The sequence below is a fragment of the Poecilia reticulata genome, unplaced genomic scaffold (genome assembly GCF_000633615.1).
Source record: "Poecilia reticulata strain Guanapo unplaced genomic scaffold, Guppy_female_1.0+MT scaffold_313, whole genome shotgun sequence".
NCBI classification, from domain to species: Eukaryota; Metazoa; Chordata; class Actinopteri; order Cyprinodontiformes; family Poeciliidae; genus Poecilia; species Poecilia reticulata.
Genome location: NW_007615088.1, coordinates 21,210 through 35,663, shown reverse-complemented (window position 1 = coordinate 35,663; position 14,454 = coordinate 21,210). Strand labels below are relative to the sequence as shown.

Sequence of the window (14,454 nt, the reverse complement as noted above, 5' to 3'; positions counted from 1 at the left end):
TCTGTAGTTCTACCAGAAAACCAGGTGAGGGTTCCAAAACAGAACCCTCACCAGGTTGCCACAATGTTGAAGCAGCCAGATTATTAATAATTAGTGTACGGCCCCCGTAACCTACCYTCCMTCAGTTCAATAAAACCTTCCCAATTTTTCATTACCTCTATTTGATTCCCCAAGTAAACACCCAAATATTTAAAGCCACTTTTCAGCCACTTTAATTCACCAGGTAATTTAGGTTCTTGTTTTGTCCTCTTACCAACTAGTAAAGCTTTACTCTTGCTCCAATTAACTTTGGAGGAAKAAATTTTGGCAAAACACTCAATAATTTTAGTCAAAGTAAAAACATCTGACTCTTCTATGATTGCCACATTAATATCGTCCGCATATGCAGAAAGTTGAAAAGGTAAAGAAACTTCATTTAACTTTACCCCTGCAACCTTTTCCTGATTTGACATAACAAAGGTTCAATACTCAACRAATACAACATTCCTGACATTGCACAACCTTGGCGAATACCTCGCTTTACATTAAMAGGTGCACTTAAACCACCATTGACTTTCAATACACTTTCAGTGTCACAATAGAGGGTTTTAATCATGGCAATGAAACTAGAAGAGAAACCAAAARCTTTCAAACTAYTCCATGAATATTGGTGCTCCACTTGATCAAATGCCTTTTCTTGGTCAATAGAAATCAGATCAAAGTTTAAACCCAATAAATTAGAGACATCCAAATAGATCTGCCAGGGATGCAGTAGGACTGATCGACATGTATAACTTGATCACTTTTCTCAGTCTGGACGCCAGCGCTTTTGAGAAGATCTTATAACCAGTACACAATACTGATTATAAGATCTTCCAGTTCTTATAATCGGTTTCCAGTTCCTTATTTCATACAGATCACCCTGCTWAGGGAGAAGAGTGAGCACAGCTCTGCGACAGCTAAGGGGTAACATTCCCCTTGCCACACTGTTATTGAGGACTTCCAACAGATCTTCAGCCAGCACATTCCAACACGATTTATAAAACTCCACAGGCACACTGTCTATTCCTGGAGCTTTGCCATTCTCCATGCTCAGYAGCGCCTCCTGCAGTTCTTCCAACGTCAGAGCATGCTCCAAAATGACATTGTCTTGGTCTGACAGCTTTGGCAAGTCATTGAGAAACTCTTCTATCATCACAGAGTCTTCTCTAAATTCACTTGCATATAACATTGAGAAAAAGTCCACAGCTCTTTTCCGCAGTTCGGTGGGATCTGTCAACTCTTTTCCGTCTTCAGAACGAATGCAATGAATGRGAYGATTTTGTCCATTTTTCTTCTCCAAACTGAAGAAGAATTTTGAGGGAGCATCCATTTCAGAGATATTTTGAAAAYGTGAACGTACCAGAGCTCCCTGTGCTCTGAGCCCAAGCAGATCAGCCAAAGCAGATTTTTTCCTTCTGAGAGCCTGAAAATGGCCTYGATTTCCTGTGGAYTCACAAAAACTCTGAAGATCCACCATTTCAGTCTCTAATTCCTCAATAGATCTTACCAATTCTCTTGTAACATTGTAAGTGTATTGATTACAAAACTGCTGAATTTTAATTTTACCGATATCCCACCACTGCTGTACAGACGCAAACTGACATTTCATAAGGCTCCACTGCTTCCAAAAAAAAAGAAAATCCTTTTTTAAAACAACCATCATTTAACAAAACAGTATTGAAATGCCAATATGCACTTTTAGGTCTTAAGTTATTAATAAACACATTTCCTATAATCATAGAATGATCAGAAAAGCCCACTGGACATAAAGTGCATGATTTAAATATTTGCAAATGCTGCCCAAAACAATGGAAATATTGTAATATAATTCTCTTTACAGTGAGCCCAGGAATATTGCGTAATCTTTCCATTTTTAAACCGCCACACGTCAACGAAATCAGGTTTCAATAATACATCTAAATTTTCTCCTTGACTGCGTATGTGGCTCCAAATGATTCCTATCTAGATCATCTATTGTACAATTAAAATCACCTCCTAAAATTAAATAATCTGTTGACACACAATTTAATAGTGTATCTGCTAACTTTTCTAAAAACACACAACGTTCACATGGATTCAGGGGCGCGTATACATTCAGTAAAATAAACTTCATACTTAACAGTAACTTTTAACGATCTTGCAGTTACAACGTCTTCAGTCTCAATAGAAACTGGAAGAAAGTTYCTTGAGAAAAGAATAGCTACTCCAGCACTTAGCAAAGTTTTATGACTCAGAACAAGATTTCCATCCCATTCTTTCTTCCAATCAATCTCATTATCACCATCGCTATGAGTTTCTTGAGCAAAAGTTGTATCAACGCATTTAGATTTTAAAAGTTCAAAATACACAGCCCTTTTTTTCACATCCCTTGCACCACTAAGGTACTTTTTAGGTTTTACCCCTTTAGCTTCTCTAGATTTWCTTTTAGTGTTTGGTACTTTAAAAACACTTTCATCATCCCTGATCAGATTCCCTCCACTATGAACTAAGTCATCAACATCCATTTCTTCTTGTAATCCTTCTTGTGTAGTCGTTTGACTCCCTTTGCTCTCTTCAGGAGAAGTAATGACATCCTCATTGTCACGGTCTGAAACATTGGACTGCTTTAGGTCTCCTGTTGAAACTCCCTCCCCAGCGTTAATTTCTTGATCTCCTTCCCCAGCAGCAGTCACCGGATTTTCCTCCCCAGCTGCGCCCACTGTCGCTCCATTCATAGTGTCTGCTGATGTCCCTTACTCTGGATTTTCATTAACCTGAACAGTCTCTTTTAGAACCTTTTCAGGGCAATTACAAACCGAATGGCCCTCCTGGTTACATCCAAAACACTTCATAGTTTCAGTTGTTGCAAAAATAGTGTCAACTTTAAATTTCATCACTATGCTCAGGTCCTCAATATCATTTCTGAGAATCATAAATACTTGTCTTCTAAATGAAACGACGTGTTTCAGCTTTGCTGATTTGCATCCCGATGGGAGCATTTTCATTGCCGACACGATCTGACCGTGACGTGACAATTCCTTCAGCATCACATCATCGCTGATGAAGGGTGGCAAATTAGACAGGATGATCTGCTTAGCAGGGTTCATTAAAGGGAAAACAGTAGTTTGTGTATTTCTCAAAACAATTCCCCTCTCAACTACACTGTTCACCTTATCGATCGAGTCCAAAAACATAACCACTGCATTATTCATCCTGGATGCTGCCTTCACACTTTCACACCCAACAAGTTCCCCAACAGCCAAGCCACACTCCTCAACCGAAAAATCCACGGCAACTGGTATTTTAATACCATGTCGACGTGAAAGGCTCCTAAAGCCTGCAGCACCGTAACTTTTCCCGGCCATCGCACCGAGCTAAAAGCTTGGCGCGGCCAGAAGAAAGACACTGGCCGCACCAGTGTCTTTTTTCGATCTGTTTTCATACCAGTGAAAACAGATCGTGTTAAAGTGCGAAACAAGTGAATCACCACTGTGAAAGGTGAAGTTCAAACCTTTAGAAAACCTCACACTCGCTTTCCTTCCACTCCACACATGCAGCAGACGCTCACACATGTGCACTCAAGAGAGAGAGAGAGAGAGAGAGAGATGAACACACAACAGGGGAACTAGGAAAATTAATCTAAGAGAAATCAATCAAATTTTATTTGTATAGCATATTTCAGAAGCAAGGCATTTCAAAGTGCTTTACATCATAAACAAAAACACAAAGTTATGCAAGAATCAACAATGAAAACATTACATTAAGGCAAGTMCCATCATTAAATTYGTAATTGATTACGTTTGAAATACAACTCTAAACAGGAGGGTTTTTAGTCGAGATTTAGAGGAAGTCAGTGTTTCAGCTGTTTTACAGTTTTCTGGAAGTTTGTTCCAAATTTGTGGTGCATAGAAGCTGAATGCTGCTTCTCCTCGTTTGGTTCTGGGGAGGCAGAGCAGAACCAGAACCAGAARACAACTAGACACAAGGAATAAATAAACTAGGATAACTGAGAAAGGACTGAACTAAAGTAAAGTAGAAACAAGGCTGATGTCATCAAAATAACAAACTAAGGAACACAATAGTAATGGAAGTCGACTGAAATGATCAAAACAACCCAAGATCCTCACAGCAGCTTCTCTCTAACCTGCTGTAAAGTAGATTAAATAGCAGTAATGGAGAGCTTAGTGTCAGGGATTGTGTGTGTAATTAGGTCAGTGGTACCCAAGGATAAATCTTTAAGGTCCATAAAGACACTTTTCAATAGTCAACGGTGCATTTATTATAAACCATGAATCCACAAGCCAGAAACTCATATTCAAAAGTTTCTTTTCACACAWGATAATAAATATAAGGAAATAAAATGTCACTTTAAATTATATATACATTTACATACTTAAACAAGAAACTCCTGCAAAAAAATAGAAATTGTCTAATACTTCAATGCGCAAAGATGTTTTTTGACTTKATGATYCTTCCTCATCTGTCCTATGGAGCTACTGTCTGGTCACAGACAAGCCAAACTAAACTCAACATTTTAAAACATCAATATAAAAGGCAGGAGGGGGTAGAGCAATTGTTTGAAATGACTGAAACTCAAAGCTCAGGAATTTAAAAATGAAAGGCTTCCTGTGCTTATCTAAGATCCATGTTACTCTGAGTGAGCATCTCTTTTGCTTTTAGTTGTTGTAGAAAGGCTTTTACAAAATAACACGGAAAAAGAAAGGATTTCTCAAACGTGTGAATCAAGGCAACACTTCAAGTGTGTTTCTGATGAGGGAGTAACATTATAACATGACGTAAAGCTGAAAAAAGTTAATTATACATATGAACCAGTTTGTCTCTGCAAGCAATGCACCGGACAAGTTTCAGTCACAAGACTTGGGTGGGGAGAGGATTCTACAAGAAATCTATGACAATAAAGTTACTGTGTTTCTACGCAGAAATATATTTTTCATTTGCATATTTAACTTTGATTTAACCACGTGTTCATCATTGAGATTATGCTGCTGCCCACCATTGACAGATCTTCATTAAAATGAAACTTTTAAGGGAACCCTGGCAATGACAGGCAGCAGCATTTAACAAAACAGTTAAACGTTACTTGCAAATAACACACCCAAAAACAACGTAAAAAATGTTTTAACACATAGAAATATATACATTCCACTCAATTGGTATGTGATTTTTTTTTGTTTCTATTGTTTTATACAGATTATATTGTGATGTATATCATTGCCACCAGTCATTACAATACACATGGTGATATGAATTTTATGCCATATTGCATATCACAAAACYTAGATCAGATAAGAACAGTTTCAATATTATTAGAAATTGTCTAACACTTCACTGTGCAAAGATGTTTCTTAACTAACAAATTATACTCAAACCATTAGAAAGTCTCTATAATGGGGCCTTCAAGGTTTTATATCTGAACATAATCAGATTCCATCACTGTTACATTCTGGCTAAATTTGGCATTCTGGATTTTTCTAACTTTAAGTCATAACCTGTTAAAATTGATTTTTAAACGTTTAAACAGACTTGCACCTTGAACATTAAGCGATTGAATAAAGAAATTGCAGGGAAACAGCAGCTCTACCAGAGCGGCATTAAATAGCAATTGTAACGTTCCACTTCAAACTATGTGTCATGGGGTGTGGTTGGTGGTGGTGAGATAGAACATAGAGACCMAGGTATTGGTGATGATGATGATGATGATGATTTAATGATGAAGGCTCAACAGTCCAGAACAGGTAGCACGGCAGCAAATCAGCACACAGCTAATACCAGTAGCAACTGACAAAGACTGAAACAAGCAAGCCCAGGACTTCACAGTAGKACTGTGACAGAACTACTGAGGAAACCGACTGACTGAACAGAGACGTTAGACGTACAACGCTAACAACGACGAGGATCTGACGAGAGACAGAGACAACAGGTGGACTTAAATACACACGGGGGCAATCAAGGGGACGAGACACACCTGGGAACAATCAAGGGCTGWCAGGACAATACAGACTCAGGGAAWCAGGACTAAAYACAGAAAATCCCAAGATGACTATACAGAAAACACAGATCGTAACACTATGATGGACAGGTTTATAGATATATATGATTTCTGTTAATGGTTATATTTATAAACCTATTCTAGATAGATAGCTGGATGGAGAAGCAAAGCAGACAAATAAAAAGAGGCTGAAGTTCTGAGTACAGCATGATGTTGATTCTAATTCAGATTCAAACTTTCTTCTTCACAGGAACAAACATTACAAACAACAAAGACCTGAGGATCGTGATGGTGGGGAAGACTGGGAGTGGAAAGAGCGCTACTGGAAACACCATTCTGGGTCGAAAGTGCTTTGAATCCAAATGCGGCGCAAAATCCATGACCATTGAATGCTCCAAAGTCTCCAGTAATGTGGATGGACAGCAGGTTGCTGTCATTGACACTCCAGGTGTGATGGACACCAGATTTGATGAAGATAAAACAACCAGAGATCTCGGTCAGTGCGTCCGCTTTGCTTCTCCTGGACCCCACATCTTCCTGGTGGTCGTTRCAATCGGCAGATTCACAGAAGAAGAATTAAAATCAGTGCAAAAGATTCAAGAAATCTTTGGAGAGGCAGCAGACAGATACTGCATGGTTCTGTTTACTCGTGGAGACGACCTTGAAGACACCACCATTGAAAATTATGTGTCTGAAAGCCCAGAGCTGCAGGATCTGGTGTCCAGATGTAACAACCAGTATCATGTCTTCAACAATAAGATGAAAGACAAGAAACCTCAGGTCACTGAGCTGCTGAAGAAGATCAGAACCATTGTTAATAGGAATGGAGGAAGTCACTACACCAATGAGATGTTCCAAGAGGCTGAGAGGAAAATAGAAGAGGAGAAACAACGAATCCTGAAGGAGAAAGAAGAGAAAATACGTAAAGAGAAAGAAGAACTGGAGAGAAAAATACATGAAAAATATCAGAAAGTGATTCAGAAAATGAATGAACAATTCAAGGCTGAGAAAGAGAGAGATAGGTTGGAAAGACAGATGGAGAGGTTGGAGAGAGAGCATGAAAGATAGAAATGGAGGAAGGAGGCAGAGGAGGAGAGGAAGAGGATGGTAGAGGAGATGCAAGAGGAGAGGAGGCATGAAATGGACATGAGAAGGGCAGAGAAAATGGAGAGAGACGGGGAGTTAGAAATCCTGAGAAGACAAATGGAGGAGCAGAAGATCAGAGAAAATCAACAAGCTCATTTCCAGCTGCAGTTCAGACAAATGGAGGAGGAGAAGAACAGAGAAATTCAACAAGCTCATTTCCAGATGCAGGAAATACGTGAATCTCAGGCCAGAAAAACAGCAGAACTGAGACCAGAGAAAAAGGGTTCTCCATTTTACAAAAAGCTGATTCCTAAGCGTTTTTATAAATATTAAATGATGACATTTGTGGCTTTGCAGTTCTTACACATCCCAAACTGAACATTTCTTAACGTAGAAAAGATTAACAGAAAATGACAGTTTATTTTTATTATGTCAATAAATTAAGTCAATTAGACATGACATTTCCACCACATCATGACATTAAGACTCAAGTTTTCTTGAGGTTCAGCAGGAACACAGTGCTGAATCCATTGCACAAAGAAACTGCAATGCACTCTGCACTCATTGCACTTGGCTTCCCAACACCTCCATCACAGGGTTTCACTCCTGCAAGGGGATTGAATAATTTGGAGCTTTTCTGTATGTATAAAAATATTGGTAAACTTCAATAAGTTTGGAGAAGTCGATCTTGATATGGTGTAAAATGGAGGAAGTGCCCTTTACACCACATTATTTCACCTGCAATCATAGTCTCTCAATGCACTTCCTGATTGGAAAAAAAATAGTTTGAATTCATGTTAAATTAGATTAAAATGTTTGCATATTATTTTTYAGTATTTTATTTACCACTTTTTAAGTTTTCAGAAACTCTTGGGACATGTATATTGTTGCTATAGAAATATTAACATARATAGAAAATGATAGTAAATGTACTAGACTCATGTTTATGCCAATGATTTTCACTTCAGTATTCTTACACTTTTGCAATAATTTAGCAATAATTCTTATTTTGTGGTGAAAGTTTTTTAATGTTTCTGTTCTGTTGAGATAATTTGTGTCACCCTGTTCTGAATATGAAATCACAAATAAAGATCGATGAAAAGAAAAAATAATGCTAGGTTGATTGTTTTTTGAAGGGGCCGAAAATATCCACCAAGCCTCGATCTTCAATCAAGCCTTTCAGTACTAATGTCTTCCTAAGTTTAGGTTCAACACCTGAAGGTGATCTGTAAAATTTCCAGTTTATTCTAAGACTAATTTTGCCTGTTGAAATTAAGTCAGTTTTGGACAGCATCATAGTTAAACTAATACAGGTTTACTAAATTACTAATCCCTTGGCATTTACATAGTTTATACGATAATAATATCCAAGTCTTACAACTTTCATATCTCAACTGGTATTGGTTTATATAGACATCCAATAGGTGTTCTTAAAGAACGCTCTAAAGTCTGGTGGAGCGAGTGACGCCTCTCCTCTGTGCAGTCCTCCAGTTAACATCCATCTGTCCTGCCACGCTGCTCCCTCCAGCTGTTCCCTCTCCTTCATCCACACTACAATCCCGAGCTCTCGTAGCTTGGCGGTCGCTTCTGTTAGCGTTGAATACGTCTTCTCTCCAACTGACTCTTACGTTGGTCCGGGTACGGACATTTKGCAGGTGAACCTGCTCTGTCCTCCTCTGCAGATCAGGAGAATAGTGGTYGAAACAGATGGGTTGACCCTCAAGGATTGTTTTCTTCTGACCTCATGCTAGTCGCAATCTAAAACCTTTTCTTTCACAGTAAAGTTCAAAAATCGTACAATTATCGGCCTTGGACGGGCCGTAGCATCTCTTGGCTTAGACACGAATGCTAGGTGAGCTCTCTCTGTTTTCAGGTCCATCTCTTGCTTGTTCACAGTTGTGTAAATCAGAGCTTGTATGAAGCCAGTTAYTTCCTGTCCTTCATCCCCTTCAGGAACTTGCTAAATCCTCAGGTTGTTGCGTCAAAGTCTGTTTTGGAGATCTTCACAGTGTACAGTCAGATCCACTTCACATTGTAGCAGTTAGCACATAAMTCGCTCGTGTCTCATCCCTATTCTGATTTTCTTTTCCGTCTCGTCTTTCATCACGTTTCAGTGTTTTAGATTTTAAATCCTCAGCAGAGAGTTGGACGGTCCAGCAAGGTTTTAGTTTGTTTATGTCACTTTTGGTTCTTGCTTTGAACTTTCTTTAGCTCCTCCATAATTTGTGAAAAGTTCACTCTGTACATTACTGTGTTGCTAGCTTTAGCATGGTTAACTGGACTTGGCAATCTTCTTCCCTGTCTTTCTTTCCTCCTATTTCTTGTGCCTATTTGAGCTTTAGTGTGCTTACTTGACTTGCTCATCTTAACCCAATACTTGACACTGAAAAGCCAGGGTTCACAAACATTGTCTCACGTGGTTTTATAGCTGTCAGACAGGAGCCTAAAGTTTAGGCTGTCCCTCCAATCATACGTCACCGAAGTCTTGGTTGTTTTTTTTTAAATGTGCTCTACCACTATGTTGGGGTTCTTTTCTGCTGTTATTTCTTGGTTTTGACCTGCATTATCTTGCCAAGTGGTTGAAATTTCTACATGCTAAATGTTAGAAAAATGTGTTTAAGAAATGCATCATATCAAAAAGATGCACACAATGAAATAGCAAGCAACTCAAGCATTGATGATCCTTATGTTTCTGTGCTTGATGCTGATAAAATTTCTGAGCTACCACAGGCTCAAAAGTGGCGAGTATGACTGTTCTGATAGACACATGAGCTAACTATCAAAATGACTCGTTTTGAAAATGTAGCATCATGTGCATAATTGCATTTAACTGAAAGATTTATTATTTCTGCTMCACTTCTCTCCAAGTCAGGGRAATTTTCCAACTGCTGTGTGGAAAAAGGACACAGACAACATTGTGGACATTCCTTGTAATTAAAGGTGATGACTTCAACATTCTTAGCTACCGTCATGATGGGTTGAACTTGTTTAACCCACATGCAAGAACATCAGAACAGGTGYGGATCGGGTCCTGGWTGTGAGCCACTGGATTGGCAGCAAATTGGGGAAAATAACAGGAGATGGTGAGTTCAAGGTCGTGGGAAACGGGAGACTCTTTTCAAGGGTGAGTATTCAGAGCTCACTTGAACTGTGGTAGGTAGCGGAGTTGGAGAGGGTAATGTTGGTCCGGGGGTTCTCGGTCCCTATGGGTTCTCTTCCTGTAGGTCTGAGGTCTGGAAGGACTTGAAGGCGCGGCGGKAAGTGTTTGGTGGAGAGGCGGCGTCGGACAGGTAGGCTTGGGCTTGAAGGCGTCAGAGGAGCGGATGGACWGCCAGTCRGAACTCCGGTAATGGAGATTGGTTTCAACTGTCACAGGTGAGTATGGAGACTCGGGCATCCGATGGGTAATGGCCAACGGCGTCACGAGGGAACGGAGGAAACGAGAGCCAGGTCCGGATTCACAGGTAACTCCTGAAGAGAACAGAGGCAACAGAGAAAGGATTACTCGAGAATCACAGGGAAACAATTCACAGGAACTCASGGGCTAAGAGGTACGATCACTGGCCAACACTCTGGCGTCAAGGTACTGGCAGTCAGCTTCTCTTAAGCTGCAGGCGGATCCGGCCCAAGCCTCCATGCGGCCCTAAGCGAAATGTGGTTTTGGGGCCCTTTAGTTCTGCTAACAATGTGGACTGGCTGCAATAAGCCGTCCGDTCATTAGATCATTCACTCCCCTACTATGAACTTATTGCATCGCTGGCTGTTTACATTATACACATGTATAACAGGATAMATTTATTGGCCAACTGATTTATCGACCAGTTGATTTCTGGGAGCCAATTTCCTTAATTTTGGGGGATCGTGATTGGCTGATACTTACATGTGAAGCTGATCTTATTCCCTGATCTTATCTTCATCAGCAAAGGTTGATGAAGATAAATCAGCCTCTGTCCTCTTTTACTCTGCAGTGAGAAGTTTGACAGACACACCAACCAGGTCAGGTCTGAACGTTTGCAGTTAACAATATTCACCCCACTTCTGCCAACTCTGTGACTTTCTTGCTATATTTAGTGACATTTCAGACAAAATAAATTCATATCAGCTAAATTCAAAATCGGCAGGTCAGGCTTTTTAAAGATCGGTAACCAGCGATCGGCCAGAAAACTGCAATCGGTGCAGCCCTACACACATATTCATGACATTCTTTGATTAAATAAATGTCTCTTAAGCGGTACCGGTACTGGACTGATTCTGAGCCTTCAAATGATTAACAGAAGTTTCACATAACTTAGAAGTTGATGTAAAAATAATGTTTGTTTCAGCCACAAACTTATTATGCTCAGCAGCAAACAACATATCTATGCAGCTCATTGATCAGCTGCATAGAGCAGCTCATCAATGTAGCAGCTGTGTAGCCTGAGGTAAAAACATTTTGTTAGACGATGTCAAACATTGAGAAATTTTAATTATTGTTATCAAATGTTATCAAACACGGCGTTTTGAAGCCATAAATACCTCAGAAATATACCGAGCCAACCATAAGAATCAACTCATTTCAAGTTTAAACTCAGTTTCACACAAACACAAAGACCCTAGCATAAATGTTTGGCTGTCGAACTGGACCGTTCAAGGTCGCTGTTAATTTTCTATTAACAGCTTTACAAATCTGTTACATTACATTACCAAGGCACATTAAAACAAATATCTTGGCTTTTTTCTATTCTTCTTCTTCTTCTTGTCTGTTTTACTTGCGGTTGGCAACAAACGGTTAGTAGCATTACCGCCACCTCTGGTATGGAGTGTGGTCTATCTATTTATCCTATATCTATATATACATATATTCTACAATAAATAAAATAACTAAATAAATTCTACCTAAACATACACACAAAATTTATATACATGCTCATGCACAACTTTGTATTCTATCCTTCTATATTATGCACACATTCACAACCACATCTACTATAATCAAATTCTATGAAATAATTTAGTTTTTGTTAAAAATCGAATAACTCTTTGCATATGTTTACTCTCCAAATTCTCCCTCAAAATATCTAATAAATTAAACTTTTCCTTTAATACTTTCAAACTCTCTCCTCATATATCTTCTCATTTTCATATTTATGACATTCTAATATAACATGCTCTATTGTTATATGGCCAGTGATCACATTGGCCAGTTTTATGCTTTTGAATTTTAAAAAGTGTATAATTAAGTTCTGTATGTCCAAATCTTAACCTTATCACTCTTTCCTCTTTCTCCTACAATCTTCTGAATTTTATAAAACCATCTTCCTATTTTTTCATCATCCCACCTTTTTTGCCACACTTTCATCATTTTTTCTTTAACCATACTCTTTCCCTCAGATTTATTTGTTTTAACTATAAAACTAATATTCAGAATTGCCATTTTATCTGCCGTCTCATTTCCTTCTACTCCAATATGTGCTGGAACCCAAATATAACTATCAAACCCATGTTTTGTATTCTGAATAATGCAATTCTGAATAATGCATTAAATATTTCTAATAAAATGTCCTTTCTGAATGATTATATTTTAAACTTAATGCAGAACTTGAATCTGAACAAATTAATGGTTTTATGTCTTCTACCCACTGTAAAGCTAATATTGCCAACATTTCTCCTGTATACACTGATAATCCGTCTGTTATTCCTTTTCCTATTTTTAAATTGAATTCTGGTACTACAAACGCTGTTCCTATTTTCCCAGTTATTTTTGACGCATCTGTATAAATTTTAATATATTGGTAATAATTGATTAAATATAACTGCACTGAATAACTATCTACAATGTAAGATTTATCTTGTTTCTTTTCCATTATTGACATATCTGCTCTTGCGTCTGGTAGAATCCATGGTGGTATAATTGATATTTAAATCTGTGTATGGTTCGTTCTTTGGTTTTTTCGTTTCAAAATAAAATTGGAAAAACAAAACAAGCATGTGTTTTTTTGTTTTTAAAACAAAATTAGAAAAATGGCAATTGCAATAATAAAAAAGAAAACGAGCTGTCAATTTAGCTTTTAATTATTTCATTGTTGACAATCGGTCTGACCCGGAAGTTCTCTCTGTCCGGTTTACACAGGGGCCGTATCACACATGCACATTATGCTCTGCCCCACTCACTTTGTTTTTCTACACTCGTCCAAAGCGACATGTAATTAATTTGATCATGATACTTTCACACAGATAGCCTTTAACTCCGACTTTGTTTTGTATATGAAGCTAAAGCTACTAAATGCAGTATTCAGTAAATATCTAAAAGGCTAGTCAGTCCAAATTTTTATTTTTATTTTTTACCAACCTTTAATCTGCTCTGGTTTAAAAAGACGCTCAAACCGCAACATTCTGCCAGTCATTCAAACCCTTTAGTTTAAGTTTTTCCTTTCTGAATAGCATTAGCATACCAATTATAATCCGGTATGTCATGAACAAGCATACAAAAAAGGTTATCCAAAATATACAATATCTTGTAAATATACAATATATTGTATATACAAAAACTTGCATATACAAAATACTAATAGATAGTATCTATTAAATACCTGGAAATGGATACCCAGGGCTTAAAGAGCTCCGGCCGGGGGCCGGATTTCCGGCTTTTGACCGAACGGTCCGCCTCAACCAAACTGTAGTCTCCGGGCTTAAAGAGCTCCGTCTACAAAGATGTCTGCCAATGAGAATTCTAGCTCCCGTGTTCTTGACCAATGACTGTAAAACGGTTTGTGGAAAAGAAGCGAATGCGTTCGGTTCGGCAGTTAAATCAAATGCGATATGAAAGAAGATGGAGTTTGTCTCACCTGGTAAAGAAACACGTTTAGTTGAGAAAGGAATTAAAAACAAGTGGCGCTGGGCATGGCTAGAGGAAAGAGGACAAGACGGGAAGTTGGCGGAAATTTTTACAAAAGGGGGGCGCTGGGATTCCTTTGGTCGAAGGTAAACTTTACACCTTACAATCACAACAATACCAGTTTAGACTTTGAGCACCTTGCTAAAACTGTATTTCGTAGCGTTCATTTTATAGCGTTAACACCGGTGCTGTAAGTGGTCCGGTATGAAACGGGGGTGATTGAACAATGGTACCGCAGCACTTTTAAATTTCAATAATCAGAATGCAGAAATTGTTTCCATTGTTTTAAAAGGTTTATGTCAGTCTGCCTTTTCCCCATCGATACGGTTTCCGACCGCCCTGCACCTTAGGGGCTTTAAAAAAAAAAACGAGGCGCACATTGCGCAAAACTCTGAAACAGGAGAAGCGGGACATAAAATGGAGCGACGAACTAGATGTGAATTATGGCATAAAAACAGAGAATCCGACGCTGAACAGTGAAAAA

At 38.6% G+C, this 14,454-nt stretch overlaps 1 pseudogene; it reads left to right on the top strand.

Annotated features, from left to right (window-relative positions):
• Positions 1-6,283: 6,283 nt before the first annotated feature.
• On the top strand, positions 6,284-7,429 carry LOC103460862 (GTPase IMAP family member 4 pseudogene; annotated as a pseudogene).
• The last annotated feature ends 7,025 nt before the right edge of the window (positions 7,430-14,454 follow it).